The sequence below is a fragment of the Anthonomus grandis genome, chromosome 10, assembly GCF_022605725.1.
Source record: "Anthonomus grandis grandis chromosome 10, icAntGran1.3, whole genome shotgun sequence".
Taxonomy (NCBI): Eukaryota; Metazoa; Arthropoda; class Insecta; order Coleoptera; family Curculionidae; genus Anthonomus; species Anthonomus grandis.
Window position 1 is genome coordinate 18362594 of NC_065555.1, and position 17225 is coordinate 18379818.

The window sequence follows — 17225 nt, forward strand, 5'->3', positions numbered from 1 at the left end:
AGTGCAGACAGCCATGCACTTTTTCAAAAAAGGCGATGATAGTTGTCTCCCATAAACCACGTCGCCTGTTTATCACAGATCAACCCCTTCAACACCAGTTCCTTGACACCGGAGCCGATGTAAGTGTGCTACCGCGGAAAATCTGCACTGCTATTCAACCCAGTACTGTTTATCTGTACTTCGCCTTTGGTGCCTGCATCAGAATATATGAGCAGAAACAACCCACGCTGAATCTTGGTCTCGACCAACAAGTCACATGGATCATCGTAGTTGCAGATGTCACTACAGCTATCTTAGGTGTCGACTTCCTAACACACAATGGCATCACTGTCGATATGCGAAGTAAGCGCCTGGTGAGTTCCGCAGTTCCAAATAGCATCGCTTGCGTGTCCCGACGAATGAAGGTCTTAGAAGTTGGGCTGTCCATTGCTCACCCTTACGAACGCCCGCCACCATCTTCAATCGAAGATCTTACACAAGTCCAGCATAATATTGAGACTTAAGGTCCTCCGGTGTACTGTAAGCCCCGCAGACGCCCGCCAGATTGTCTACAAGCTGCTCGTGCGGAATTCGACGACCTTTTGAAAGTGGGTATTATCCAACCTTTAAAATCTCCATGGGCCAGTCCACTACACATAGTCCAAAAATTCAACAGACAGTGGCGTGCCTGTAGGGACTTCCGCCGCCATTAATCATGGTTGTGCTTTTTACCAGATCCCAGTCCGGCCCCAAGCCATACATAAAACTGCTGTTATCATGCCCTTTGGTTTATACGAGTTTCTCCGGATGTCCTTCGGCTTAGGTAATGCCGCTCAAACTCTTCAGCGATTCCTCGTTTACATCATTCGAGGCTGTACATTTGTAAAAATCTACGTCGACGACATTCCCGTAGCCTCAGAAACCAAAGAAGAAGAGCACGAACAACACCTAGCATCCGTTCTACAGAGCTTGGAAATCAATGGCCTTAAAATGAACCAGGTTCAAGTTTCGGATTCGGGAAGCGACCTTTGTTGGTGTCACGGTGTTCAGGAACAGGTGTTCGACCGGTACCGTCAAAAGTCAGTGCAATTCATGACTTTACTCAGCCAACGACATACCGACAGCTACGTCGCTTCTTGGGAATTGTAAATTTCTACCGCCGTTGGTTGCCACACACTGCGACTGACTGACCTCCTATCTCGGCAGAAAAAGCGGGAATAGGAGCTGCCCTTAACGCCAGCAACCGCAGGCGCGTCACTAACGTCTTAGCCAAGGTTAAAGAACTTCTAGCTGATGCGGCCGAGTTGGTTTTCCCAGCACCTAATGCCCAGCTGAGTATGTAGACGCTTTCGACACCGCAATAAGTGGCGTATGGCAACAGCTCGTAGGTGAAGACCTGTAGCCTATCGCTTTCTTTTCGCGAAAGTTTAGCAGCACAAAACGAACATATTCTTGCCGACTGCCTCTCACGTCTGGAGGTAGACGCCCTTGCAGCCACTATGAGCGACGTGCTGAGGCCCAGTCTACAGATGAATGCCTTCAGCAAATTCTCAATGATTCTGTCAGTTCATTGAACCTCCAACGCATTATTCTGCCAGAGAGTAATAGATCCCTCTACAGTGCAGGTCAGAATGGGCGTACGAAGTAAATGCGTAATATATGCGTAAATGAGACAATGACCCAGAGTTTCCCAAACGAGTGTCCAAGGGCCGCCTAAAATCCGCATTTCAGCAGCTCATCGTCTCTTGAAAGAACATTCATATGCCAACCGAATGCAGCTCAAGGCATGTCAACAGAATCGCTCGCAACCAGCAGGTTTCTCACTGGGGGAAGGGGGGGGGACCCTGGGACGAATATACATAACACGTTAATTCGCCCCCAATATGATTGGCTGTAGAAGCCCGGCAACAACCAGCCGGTATCTGTCTTGTCAGGGGTAGACGGATGACAAGTGACCGTAGACAGCAGTTTTCTTGCCCATTCCGATCGATGACACGTGTCGAACATTGTTCGTATTCTTTTTGATAATTTAAAATAGTTTTTAAGTGCAATTTAAATATTTAAGGATAATAAATTAAGTTCCTAAACAAGTGTGCCCTATTTGCTGACCACAACAAGCACACCCCATTTTTTTAATGAAAAAATGTACATCTATAATAACTCAACAATGTCACTTTATTTGTCAGCGGCGTCAATTGGCTCGTGAAACGACTGACATGTCAGACAAAAGTGACATTGTTCAAGTTAACAGATTCAAATTCAAAGTCCTTCAAACTATAACATCTACTTTTACATTTTATGTTCATCATGGTTATTATACACTCCCTATGTCTGACAGCTGACGTTATTTTTGCTTTATTTTCTTTGGACTAAATAAAAAATATCACAATAATGTTACATTATTTGTCAACGTCAACAATGCTACTTCTGTTATTTATTTTATCTGTCAATGTCAATGTCAGATAAAATGTGAACAAAATAAAATGTGAGATAAAACTTGTGACTGTGAAACGACAAAACAGACAGAAGTGAGATTTTTCACGTTCACAGATTGAAATTTCCCCTCCAAACTATAAGATCCACATTAACATTTTATGTTCTGCATAGTTATTAGACACTTCCTATGAGTGACAGTTGAGGTTATGTTTTGTTTTTTTTTTAACTAAATCTATAATATCCTAGCAAAACTTTCCACCCTAGAATGTGGTTTGTTGATCCCATTTTTTTCCTGAATAGTGCATCATGTAAGAATTACCATCCGACACTGAGAACCCCGAACCTCACATTACAGTGGAAAGTGGGTGATCTAAATGAAACAAGAATAAAGAAGACAGAGATCCAAGTGAATCCCCTTCAAGTCTGGTAAAAACCGGAGGCGAGGCAACAGAAAAAACTCCTCACTTTTATTACACAGTATTATAGGAGAGGATATTACAATTGATTGAATAGCCTAAGCAGCTTAGTCCATAACCATCTTCTGGGAGAACTCAGGGGAGACGCAAGAAGAAGAATATCTCAAGAATGTCACATCATTTGTCAACGTCAACAATGTCACTTCTGTCATTAATTATATCCGACATTGTTTGATTGACAGATTCAACTAAACTATAAGGTCCACTTGGATATTTTATGTTTAGCATGGTTATTAGATTAGATTAGACTCCCTATATTTGACAGTTGAAGCTATGTTTGCGTCTACTTAATTTTGTTGATCTAAATCAACATCTTAACAATGTCACTTCTGTCATTTATGTTATATCCGTCAATGTAACTTGTCTTGTGAAACGACATATCTAACAGACCACAGATAAAATTGACATTGTTAACGTTGACAGAAACAAACTTCGCGCCTTGGGAGTTAGTTATAAGCAGGCATAAATCTATTAAATAACCAGTGCCACACAGAAACGATTTATAACAAATCCGCTTAGCAAATGACTCTAGCGGCATTTTTCCTTAATTGATGGTTTTATTTTCTGAAAATTTCTCGATTAAACGTTGAGATAGGCATCGGGTCTCTCCCGGGCTGCCTGGGCCATTAGAATACGCATTGTTCTGTTATGGGCTCGATTCATTAGGAATGCAATACGAGATATTCGTTATGTGATATTGTATGTGGAGAGTCCGTCCACTTAATGGGGTGTTCGATTGTTTAAAGATATCGATTCTTAAATACCGAATGTACATCGGAGGTTAGATCGCGGTCACGTGATTAGCCCGTTTACTCTTATACACTAATGTTATTAATAATTCAGGAAATGTTTTGATTCGACCATGATAATAGTATTTCCTAAGGGAACTTTAACCTAAAGTAAATATAAAAGTGCTATTTTATGTCATATAACGCTTCTCTGCCAGCTTTAACGTCAAACAGCCATCGTGTTATTACCAGATAGAATAAAAAAATAACTTTGTCTATCCTTAATAAATCAAGGACAACTTTCCCACTTTGAGCAGGATTTATCTACAATTATACTGAGCCACATGTAGAGCCCCAAACTTAATCAGTATTAATTACAGATAATTTATCAGACATCAGATTGATAAGATATCAGACATCAGATTGATTGATTGATTTTTTTCGCTTTTCTTTAAAAACATTTAGACAAAAAGTGTATTTACTATCTAATAATTTCATATATGAACATTTCTATTGTTACCATCGTTTTAGTCTACTGCACTGTCGTAATGACTTTTCTCTACATAGAACATGATGATCTGCCTTCGATTATTTTAATATGTTTGGCGCCAAACTTAATACTAATAATATTTAATTCATTAAACAAAGATCGAAGGAAACTAACGAGGCGTGGACTGACAATGACATATCGAATCAATAAGATAACTTCTCATTTAATGAACGCGTAAAACAAAATCAAATGTCATTTCCTAAGAAATCCTTTTATTCGAACAAAACAAGGACATATCTCTTATTTTACAGAAAATTGCGTGACCGTACCAACTTCCCTCACCACTCTAACCAGGATTTATCTACAATTATCCTGGTCCACATGTTAGGTGCCAAACAATTTAACTGCCAATTTATATAAAAAACGTTAAAGGAAACAAAATAACGGGGCGTGGGCATGGTTTACTGACAACGGACATATCGGATCGATACGATAACTTCTCATCTAATGGAAGCTCGCCTTTAGTATCTTCCTTCCTCAAGCAAGTGCTCAATAAATCATCCGTGCGTGCGAATGTTTAACCACGGCCGAACGTATGGCCAATCGAAAACTCGACGTTTCGATGTTTTTCGGGTTTTCCGGGTCATACGTCACGAAGATTTGACGTTTACACGACCGGTCGGTACGAGAGCGCCCTGTAATATCGATCGACGTAAGAAACGAGTGTGTGGAATTTGAAAAAAACAGATCATCTACATGATCTTATTGTTTCCTGGGTTATGTCTGGTCAAGTGAAAGAGTTTTTGCATAAGGCAACTCTTACGTTAATAATGGGAGAAGATATAAATAAGTTTATATAAGAAGATATCATCTCCATAAAATGGTTATGTTGGTCCTGGAAGAGTGTTCGTTAGTGTCTTCCAATTACGGTTTTCAGATGACTGTTTACTGTTAATGTGGTTGATACCACCAAGAATACGGTTTCAATTTCATAGATGATAAGCTCCAGATGTTCCTGCGGATGGATCTAACACTATTTCATCTTTCTAAAAATAGTTATTTATACCTCTCGTTCTAAAATATCGTCGAAACGTCTGCGTATAAGATATAAATACTGGTTTAAGTGAAATAGACTCCTAACTTCCGGCGCAAAGCCACCGTATCAAGATGTTTGAATAGATATATAGATAACTGAGCCCGAACTACACTTTCCTTAACCCGGATAACTGGTAAGTTATTTATTAATTTTGTTTACGCCGCATCAACATCACTGAAGCGGTTTTTTATTTTCGGATGGTACTTCTTAATAGACGCATTTCTCACGTGCTAGTTTTCGCTGGACTACGAAATAATATAGTTAATTATTATGCTATTCTGCAAGTATATTTCCTGACTTTGCATACTTGGTTTACGGTGGATGTGATATGTTACTTATCCGGTATTTTTAATGTTACATTCATTTAACGGATTATCGTAATTTACCAGGTTAATAAGTTGAAATTTACATGGCTTAGATGTTTCGCGATCTTTTGAAGTTTTATTATTAGAAGAGATGCTGAGATACTTTAATGATATTTTCGTTATTTTTAAATTTTTTTTTTAAAATATGTTCCTTTGTATTAACTTGATTGTGTCTAGAGTCCTATGGAGATACATCTCTATTACTATCATCACTTTTTAAATATTATAACGTTACTCAGGAACGCACTAATGCCAGGAATATATTTTTCCAAAAATCGATAAGAAATAATAACATTTTTGACAACATATTTGAAAGAAAAAGTCAATATTTCCTCCAACTTGATTGTTGCCTGGCAACCGAAAATAACAGTAAGGAAATATTCATTTCTGTACTGTAAGGAAATGTTACAGTAAACTTTAGAACATAAATGCGAACAGGCTTTTTCCTAAACAATTTTATTTTTAAAACTTTCAGCACAAACAAGGTTAACATTATATTTTAAAATTATTACTTATTATTTGTTATATTTACTGTTATTTGATAATTAGTACAAGTATTGAAAACTGGAAGAACTTATGAACTAATAGCATTGTTTTGTTGAATATTTTCCAAACTAATAATTTTATTTGTATGACAATAACTATTACTATAAATGATCTTGATGTATTGGTTTTTGAATCCGGTATGGTAACTAAAAGTTTAGATAGTAGGTCTTGTATATCTTGTACAGTCATTTTAACCAGCTCGTCCATTCTGCAAGCTCCGGAAATTCCAAATATTACAGCTACCTACAACAATAAATAAGCATGTAAAGAATCCAAATATAATTTGAAGTTTTGTAAGTTACCTTAATCATTAAATATTCCTTATCTGGAGCTTCCTGAATAAATTTGTTTATTTCTTCTTTAGTTAAAATCTTGGATTTTTTTGGCTTATAGGCATGTGCTTGTTGTTTCAGGAATGCCCGAAGTTTTGAATATTCAGATATATCCACATCATGTCATCCGCATCATGTTGCAAGGGTTGCCTTCAACATTGAACAATTGGCCCATAAAGTTGAAGAATTCATCTTGGAACCAAGCTCCAAGAAGTATGCCATTACAACATTTTCCGAGAAAGAAGTTACATTTTTATTCGTACGGTAGTCCATGAAGCGGTTGTATGCATAGTTATACTTATTTCTAGATTTTATTGGTAACAATTCCAATGATGCAGCATTCACTGCCTCCGTGAGTTCTGGGAGGGTTTCAGAAATGGAACAGTCATCATCACTCATCATTTTACACGTTACTTTGGCTTTTTAAAACGTTAAAAAATCAACACTTTGGAAAGACGCCACAAATAAACTTTTCACTCGTCAAGTTTGACAATTTAAAATTATGTACTTCGTTTCCGTAGTTATAAAACAATGTTTCATGGCTTCTTTTATTTAAGGGAAAAATAATAATGTTAATTTGAAATTTTTAACATGATTAGTAATAATTTACCGTAATTTTAATGATTCCCGATTTTCGGAAAAATAGTATGTAAACCTCGTAGGAAAAGCCACATTCCCAGACTCCGTATTGCCAATGGCAATTTTTACGATCGCCCGGGAATGTTAAGCTTTTCCTACTAGGTATACAATATACTATTTATGTCAAATAAAAATGCTTTAGATTTTCATAATAACAATATCAAATACTATAAATTAATAAACTAGAGAATTGAAATGAACTAATATCTTATTTTTTTATAATTTTCACTCAGAACATGTTTTTGATATACTTGTGATTCCCCCCCTTGGTTATCTGATCATGAGCATTTAGCCACTACCAATCTTGTCATGTTTAAATCAGTTTTACTATTCAATAGCAGGTAATCTAAATCGCCATCCTCTAGCTTTTTTATCACGCACCCTTTTACTTCACTCAGACAGCTGATGTGCATGGGGTTAAGAGTTTTCTTCATACAGTTAAGGATAAACATTCTTCGGGATTAACGGATTGTCTATAAAGATTCTTTGAAGTCTGCCAAAATAAGCTCTCTCCTATCTTGAACAGCTACATTTCTGAATAACCTCCTGTGGCGTTACTTTACAGTGTTACTATTTTGCCAAGAGTTTGCAGACGGTAGCTCAGAATTATTGGAGGCTTGGGATTGTTCGAAGGTTCACTTATGACTGGCTATTAAAGAATATAATCTTGATTATAACTATTAAATAAGAGGGCGCCACTTAGTTTTTTTTTTTTTTATAAATGAAAGAAAACTAAGAAAAAAGATTTAGTATATAGGTTTCAATTAACAATTAAATGACCCTGGATGAAGTAGATTTAAAGAGGCAAAAAAAATATCTTAACAATACAACCAAATTATATTTACATCAAAGATAATATACACCTCATGTTCTAATCTGTTAAATGTTAATAATTTATTATGAATTAAAATATGAATAATGTTGATATGATTAAATAAAACAAGTTTGTCAAAAGTAACATTTTAAATTATGATTAAGCTGCTAGGTAGATTTCAGCACTTGAAAAATAAATTTCAATTATTAAAGTTTTTAGTAAATATTTGTATTATGCAGGGGAAAGTTCATGAACCTTTTTACCTAAGGCACATCGGCCTTAACCGAGTTATGTCTACTTAACCACCAAAAAAGGTACTGAAAAATACTGAACAAAAAATAACTAAAATTATAGATAAGAAATTGACGTATTAAATTATGATATTGATTAAATATTTGTAGCAATAAATTGTAATTAAAAGTATATTAATAAAAATTTAAATATGTGAGACAAATCTATGGTTAATAATATTTAAATAAATGGAATAAACTGGCCTGCATATTCCTCCAAGAAATGAACGGTTAGCCTTCAAAATCAATGCTGTAAATGTGTGCCATTGGTAGCTTAGCTATCCGGACTGGGAATCTCTAATACTAGCTCTAACTCTGGCTCCACCGCTTTCAGCAATGTCCCGGGGAAATCAACAGCCTGTAGCCATCAACGATTGAAGAAGAATAAAGAGGAAAACGGAAAAGTAAAACCCTAAAACAACGGTTGCCATTGTATTCACTGTCGATAAAAAAATGAATGGCGTTCAAAATGTGACACACTCACCTTGCTAAGTTTCATTATCTATCCATTAAAATCTCGGGCATCCTGCACCAGAATTATGAAATAAATAGTTCCCTAAAGGAACAAGATTAAGGACTATAAATTATAAACCATATTGGCCACTTCCTGCTTCACAAACATCGGAAATAAAAAAAAAACTGGCCTTTTACGTGTGCTTCCACCTGCAACACGGGAACAAGTCCTCGAAAAATGGATGCAGTACCGACTAAATAAGTTACGACCCCACCTCTCGCCTGAGCTGTCAATGTCAATCCAATCAGAGAAAACATCAATCAAGACCAACCAGAAGAGTGACGGACCGTCAACAGAAAGCATGAATAATAAAACCAAGAGAGTGATGCGTTACAGTAGTAATGTGTCATTGACAGTGTGAACTTAAAGAAATATCGATAAAAGAAGTTGACTGAAATTATTAATATAATTATTGAAATTAATGAAATATCAATGGAGCGTTAGTGAAAATAAGGAATAGAAAAATAAAACGCTACACTCCAAGTATCTAGTGTAAACCTCTATTTAAAAGAGGTGTACTAAATGATCCCGCTCACTTTTACCATGTCTATCGCAGATCATAGAAATATTGCTTAAGCAAAAAAATATGACCTCCTCATTAAACATAATATTTTAAGCAAATGTCAATTTGGCTTTTACGAGGGCTTAAACACGAATAAAGTAAAACATTTTATAACGTCTGCCGAATATTTTGATCATGACTGGGAATAAACTATGTGGGCAAGTTTTTGATATTGGTACTTTTTTCTTTTCAATGTTTAATTTTGTTATATATTTATAATGTTTGCCCTTTTTATCAATGCTGCATTTAGCTAACTTTGATATCTTCTCCTTTTTGTATTTTATTTTTATTTGCTTGTTATTATTACTTTTTAGATTTAGGTACTTTTTAATTACTATTTAGTTACTCTTTAAGTGCTGAATGTTTTATTTAGTAGAAATCTTTGTCCACACTATTTCACATCCCTTCCTAGTCAAGGAAATAGAGAGAGACAGAGGAACAGCAGAGATCGTAGCTCATTTTAACCTAATGCTCTTCTACAGCTGTTACTACTAGAGTCGATACACATTTCCTATTTACTTTTCTGGAAGACATAACTCATCTTTTACTCCTTGAGACACAGTTGGAGGTGATGTGTGGCAGATCTGAGTATCGTCAGTTAGTATATCGCAGTATCTAGATAATTTGATGACTATAGATTAAGTTAGTCTCTCTCTCCTTTTGGTATGCGGCTGATCAACTCAAGAAACTTATCTTTAATCCTTCTTTGGTTGGTGCCTTTAGCATCATTAAGTTTTCTTCTTCTATTTCATTGAAACCTTCTATCCTATTGTCTCGATGACTGCTTTTCTCTCTCTCTCTCTCTCTCGCTGTTACCGGTTCTTCTTGCAGTGATTCTTTAATCAAATGTAACTTAAATGAAGAAAACTGAGGAAAATTAGCATACAGTTGCTGGATTAATTTGCTTCTCTGCATTTGCAATACAAAATCATTAATATCAAATCATCAATAACCGAATGAAAATTATTAAGTTATTCGTCAGTGCATAATAAATCGATAATTTAATGATGAGAAATTGCCCAAAGTCTGAGCTGATGGTTTTAACTTAATTTTTATGTATTTAATGTCACCTGGAATTTCGAAATAACGATGTAAACACCGAATGACATCGAACATCTTAATTAATAATTAAATTAGCATTTAAAATCTACAAATTCAGGATACGGAGCGTTAATCGGCATGACTTGGTAATTTGTAAACGTGCGGTTCACCAAGTTTTTATCTTATTTCCTGCCAATGGAATATTATTTAATCATAGTTCTTTGACTATATTAAATAAGTTTTTTTCGATGTTTTCTTGCTTAAATTGACCGCTTGCCAAGGCCTCGTAATTGTCAGCAAGTTCCTCTATTAAACCTCGTAAAAGGCATAAATTTTAAAATTCGATAAACAAGCCATTGAACTATTGATTAGGGGAGAACTAGGGCAGGACTTAGACTACGAGCTTAAGTGAGAAGCTCATAAGAACTTGAAAAGAGTTGATCTTTGACCTAAAGAAGAGAAATACAGAATCCAGAAAATTAAGTCGCAGTTTAATCCAGCCTTGAAGACTAGATTGATCAAGAGAATGAATAGTTGACACTAATAGATACTGTTATGTCTCGAAGAGCTAAAGAAGCTAAGTGGAGCTTTAGCAACAGCTCCACCTAGCTGAACTGCTTTGGTTCTTTTCAAGGAATAGAAGCAAAACAGTTCAAATAGGATGCTTCTTTATGAAAATATCAAACCTCTTCACGGAGGACTTATTGACGTCATTTGTACTATAACAAGGAAGAAAGAGATTAGTGACTACTCTTCTATTACCTCATTGACATGAACAATTTCAAGTGCATGGAAGATATACAAAATTACACCAAAAGCCTGGAAAATTATAGAAAATCCCTAAAAGACGTTAAAAAAATGCCGGGAAGAATAATACATTTTTATATCTGGAAAAAACTGAAACTTATGCCTACTCTCTGGATGAAAGTGAAAAATTAAACTTAAAGGCTGGAACATATCCAGTGAACTTTTATTCAACTTTTACGAAGCTTCAATCGTTACCTAGATGCAGGTATAAGAATTAGAAAAGGTTTTTGACCTGGAGCGTTAGCCTGGACATTTTGCATGATAACTCAGTTGTTCTTAATATTATGAGATTTTTGTTATAAGTAATTTTAAATATAATAAAATTTCCTACATGGATATATCCTTTATATAGTTTAAAGAGTTACTAAGACATGCCGGAATGAAAATCAGAAAAAGTGGTTTGTGACTTGAAGCGTTGGCTCGGACATTTTGCATCATAACTCAGTTGCTGTTAGTCTTATGAAATTATTTTGTTATAAGTAATTTGAAATATAATAAAATTTCCTTAAAAAAACATTGATAAATCTTTTATGTACTTTAAAGAGTTACCAAGATATGCCGGAATGAAAATTAGAAAAAGTGGTTTGTTACGTGCGTTGGCATGGACAATTTGCATGATAACTCAGTTGCTGTTGGTCTTATGAGATTTTTGTTATAAGTAATTTTAAATACAGGGTGACCACGGTAACTTTGGCAAAAATTGTAGGGTAGGTAGGGGCTCCATAGGCAAGTATTTTCAGCATAGGAACCCATGTTCGGAAAAGCCCCCATTCGGAGATGGGGCTGTTTTAAAATTGGACCCTTCGCGGCAGGTGGGTAGGCAACCTAACGTACACAAAAAGTTTTTTTTTTACTTTTTCTGAATACCATGTATTTTTTTTGTCAATGACAACGATAAATTTTTGACGGAAACTTCAACCTGACTGACAGGAAAAAAAAATGTGTTTCTTGCACGTTTGTATGAGAAAAAGTAGACGATGAACCGGCTAACTTTCCGCGAGCTTGCTGATGTGCATCTAGTTTATGGAGCTACAGGCAGCAATGCATTGGCGGCTCAGCGCTTGTACGCTCAGCGATTTCCACAGCGTGACCAGGTACACCGCAGCGTGTTTGTAAATGTCGACCGCACACTACGAGAAACGGGATCATTTCAAGTAAGTCTCGTTCTTTAAAAGTATTTTTTTATTGCCAAAGTATAAATTTATTGTAAGTCGTTTATACGGGACTGTTAACTAGGTACAGCAGGAGCGAGGACGACTGCGTCTAGCACGTGATGGACTTGAAGATGCTGTAATGGCACGTATTTCCGACAATCCCCAAAAGAGCATTCGTCAGATCGCTTCCGAAGTGGGTTGCAGCCATGGGACGGTATGGAATATCTTTCACGACAACAATTTACACCCATTTAAATTGAAGAAAGTTCAACATCTCTTTCCTGACGATCCCCCTCGGCGCCTTCACTACTGCCAGTGGTTAAACCAATGGCATTGGGGAAAATCCTGATTTCCTGTGGTATGTTTGTTCCACCGACGAAAAGGGCTTTTCTAGAGAAGGTATGTTCAACGCCCACAACAACCACTTCTGGTCGGAAGAGAACCCGCATGCCATGCATGTCCGAGGATATCAAAAGAAGTTTTTTGTTAATGTTTGGGCTGGCATTGTCGGCGACCACTTGCTTGGTCCATACGTTCTACCCGCCCGCTTGAATGCAGAAAATTATTTGATATTTCTCCAAGGCCAGTTACAGGAATATTTTGAAGATTTGCCCCTACAGATTATTAATAACATGTGGTGGCAGCACGATGGTTGTCCTGCGCACTGGCCAAGGCCGATCCGGGACTATTTAGATTAAATTTTCCCCAATCGTTGGATAGGACGTGGGGGTCCCATAGAGTGGCCACCGAGGTCTCCTGATCTTACGCCACCAGATTTCTTTCTGTGGGGCACCATGGAACAAATGGTGTATCAAACACCACTGGATTCGGAGGAAGACTTAATTGCGCGAATCGTAATGGCCGCAGAATTCATTCGAGAGCAGCAGGGTGTTTTCGCTCGAATGCAAACTTTATGGCACCAACGGATCGATAAATGCATCCAGGAGAACGGGCAGCACTTCGGGCATTTGTTGTAGTGCCCCTGTCCATCACTTTGTTTTTGTTTTATTTTCTTCGTTTTATTTTAATCCTGTTAATTTAAAACTGCTTTTACTTTAATAATTTTAGTTTTATGAGTTATCTCCGGTATTTTTTGTGGAGAGCTTTATTGCAATTATTACATCTTTTTGTTTTTAAACTAAAGCGTTTAATTTGTGGCTCGTGTACGATAGGTTGCCAGAATTGCCTTATTGCTTTCCCATCTGGCGCAAAAATTTCAATTTTAAAACAACCGCTCAATTCACAACATTTGATCCGACTAGTGCGGTCTGTGCGGATATAAACGTGATTACTTCCTTAACCGCCAAATAGGCGATTTCAAAGTCAACCTGACATTTGACAAACTATACATGGTATTCAGAAAAAGTAAAAAAAAACTTTTCGTGTACGTTGGGTTGCCTACCCACCTGCCGCAAAGGGTCCAATTTTAAAACAGCCCCATCTCCGAATGGGGGCTTTTCCGGACATGGGTTCCTATGCTCAAAATACTTGCCTATGGCGTCCCTACCTACCCTACAATTTTTGCCAAAGTTACCGTGGTCACCCTCTATAATTAAATTTCCTCTAAAAAATATTTACATAACTTTTAGGTAGTTTAAAGTGGTACCAAGATATGCAGGAATGAAAATTAGAAAAAGAGCTTTATGACTTGGAGCATCGCCTGGACATTTTTCATTATAACTCAGTTGGTATTAGTCTTATGAGATTTTTTGTTATAAATAATTTCAAATATAATAAAATTTTCCTTAAAAAACTTTAATACAACTTCAACGAAAATGAAGATGGAAAAATGCCTGATGTTTCATGAATCGAAATAGGAGAAGAAGAAATTGGTGATAATCAAAGTATTTGGTGAAAATTATTAACGTGGTGGTGATAAATTATTTAAAAAGTAGGTGGTGCTAAAATAATATACAATTACTGATATTCTATTCACTAAAATGATAAACCATGAGCATCTTGACACCATAACTTCATGACCCCGGGAAGAATTCGTGTTTCGCCTGTAACAGTTTAACTTACATCGGTTTTTATTTATTCGAGCAAACAATCCTTACAAAATTATTAATTGCTAATAATCTTTAACCTATCCGCGGGCCCAGCGGATAACTATAACGAATTCCCTCCTGCCATTGTCACGATCAGAATAGCTTGAATAACTATCAGCTGCTAAAATATTTAAGACAAGGCGATGACCTTTTGCGATAGAGTTTAAAATTGGGAGTTTTTTTGTGTTGATCTCCACTTTTAGTGCTCACGATTAATATTGAACGCCCAAACTGATGATGTATTAGCGACACGAGAAATTACCACGTAACGAACCGCTTTTTTTTCTTTTAATTCACAAATATTTAGGTAAATGATGATCAATTATGATGTGTCGATTATGGTGTAGCAGATAGGTATCTTTGATCAATCACTTTTTCTGTACGTTTTTTTTAAATAATTGTTTTACCATTTTCTATTGAATCTTCCTTAGGAAACTCTATAATTTAACTTAAAACTCAATTCCTAACTAATCGATTTGAAGTTACTTTCAGTTTCTTTCAGGTATTTGAAGTATTTTTCATGTTTTCTAGGCTTTCAATCTTCCAGACAGTTGATGTAATTTATGTTATGTGTCCCGGGAATTTGAATTCATTTTTCGCGTTTATACAGGGTGTTATTTAAGTACGTGGCCAATCTCCAGGAAGTGATTCTATGAAAAAGTTCACATAAGCATAGGTGACAAACAAACAATATTTTAAACTTTTTTGTTTGTTTCGAATTAAGAAGCTAAAAATACAACTTTTTTCTTACAAATCTCTCTTTGTTTGCGAGATAAAAAATTAAAAGCACTTTATTGCATGTCCCTGGGAAAATAACATAATAAAATATTACAACCACCAAACTAATTAAGCAATGAAAATTAGACGAAACTTTGACGACGTCGCTTGAATGCTTCGCACAGATTAAAACTAATTTCGATAAGACAAATTAACATAAAATAATCGCATAACGTAATAATTTATAACAGCAATGATTTAAAAGTAACAAAAATGAGTGCCATGAAGGGAAAAATAATTACTATTCAACTTTTACATAACTTACTTAAATCAGTGCGTACGTAACGATTGCAATTATTTGAAGTGATTCGAAGAATATTAAGCTAATAAAATTACTAATATTGGAAAATGGTGCAATTTACAAACAAGAGAAATGGCCGATATGCATTTTGTTTATGGAAGGCGCATTTTTCAAGAAAAATACCTTCATTGCATTATACCAAATAGACAAATATTTGTGAGAATACATCAAAGGCTGTGCGAATCAGGCACATTTCAAAGGTTGGCTGCTGTAATTGGGAGACCTGCCATAGTAAGAACAGTGGAGATTGAGGAAGCGGTTTTACATGAAGTTGAGCGTAGCTCCGATACATACAAGTACACGCAAAATTGCAGAACAATTAAATATTTCTCACTTTACTGTATGGCAGATTTTAAGAGAATATGAACTGTATTCTTACCACATTTAAGCGTTATTACCTGCCAATTTTTCCCAACGAGTTGTTTATTGTACTTGGCTTTTGTAATAACACGTAGCGTTTCCAAGATTTCTATCTTGTATTTTATTTACCGATGAATCGTGTTTTTCGATAAATTCAATTATGAACTTTTACAATAATCATATCTGGGGTGAAGAAAATCCTCATGCGGTTACAGAAGTTAATTTTCAGCAGTTTTCCGTGAATGTTTGGGTTGATATTGTAGATGATTGTCTCATTGGACCTCATTTTTTACCCCGAGATTAAATGGTTAATAATATCGTAATTTTGTGGAATTTATTTTACCTGGACTATTAGAAAATGTCCCGCTAGAAGTAAGAGGAGCAATGTGGCTCATGCATGATGGGGCTCCACCTCACTTCAGCATAGTATCTCGCCAATTTTTGGAGAAAACTGGACCGGGCGCGCAAGTCCACAGTCATGGCCACCCAGGTCACCGGATTTAAATCCGTTAGATTTTTTTGTTTGGGGGCATTTAAAGTCCCTCGTCTACAAAACTCCAGTCAACACTAGAGAAGAATTAACCCAACGGATACAATATTCATGTGATCAGATCAGAGATACGCTGGGAATATTTCAACGAAATCAATGTTAAGATGAGCTAATGTTTGCATTGAGGTTGAAGGAGGGCTTTTTCAGCAACTATTATAAGTCTGGTGTTATTTATTGTCAATTTTTTTATTGAAATAAAAGTTTAAAGGTAGATCTAAAATTTTTTTTTTATTTCAATAAAATCTACTGAAAGCTTATTAAGATATTTAGCAAAAACTTTTCATCTTGAAATTACTCATAGAATCACCTCCGGGAGTTTGGCCACGTACTTAAATAATACCCTGTATAGAAGCTCTGTCTTCTTTCACCTGTATCTGAGGTAGACAAACAGTTTTTATCATCATCTTGAGGTCATGGCAATATCAGGAATTTTTTAATTTTCCACTTATCCCTAGATCCTAAAATTTTCTTGTACTTTAAGGTCTTCACTGGTAGATATAAAAGATCCTTTCACCATTTTAACTATATCTGGGCTATATACAAATTCTTCATCTTTGTCATCTTGAAACATGGTCTCTTCCAAGTTGGTATCGTCAGTTCTATATTTGAGGTTTTTTAATTTTATTACAGGAATTGGGAGTCAGTTTAAGTTTCTTCCAGATATTGAAAATGATTTTTGTTCCAGGATTTTGTTTTTAACAATTTTTGTGTTTGAGTCGTCCACTCGGCCATTCATCCCTTTCTTCCCTATGTGAATATGTTAACATTGAGAAGTTATTCATTCAAATAGTCTAAGAATTGTTTCTACTATATTAAAGTATAAATAAAAAGTAATTTTTGGTGCTTCACGATCTTCATTAATCAATGCAAAGCAATCTCTTCTAATAATCTAAGTATATCTGGGGTAATACGAGTTTTTC

The 17225-nt window shown here is 35.9% G+C and overlaps 1 protein-coding gene and 1 long non-coding RNA gene across 4 annotated transcripts in view; both read right to left on the reverse strand.

Moving 5' to 3' along the window:
• Window positions 1-17225, reverse strand: part of LOC126741573 (autophagy-related protein 16-1) — a 579654-nt gene that overhangs the window by 109590 nt on the left and 452839 nt on the right. The window lies entirely within an intron of this gene.
• Window positions 6174-7956, reverse strand: LOC126741583 (uncharacterized). The gene is made up of 2 exons (XR_007662228.1): window positions 6419-7956; window positions 6174-6359 (listed from the first exon to the last, which is right to left on the reverse strand). It is a non-coding gene; the product is annotated as an uncharacterized LOC126741583 (long non-coding RNA).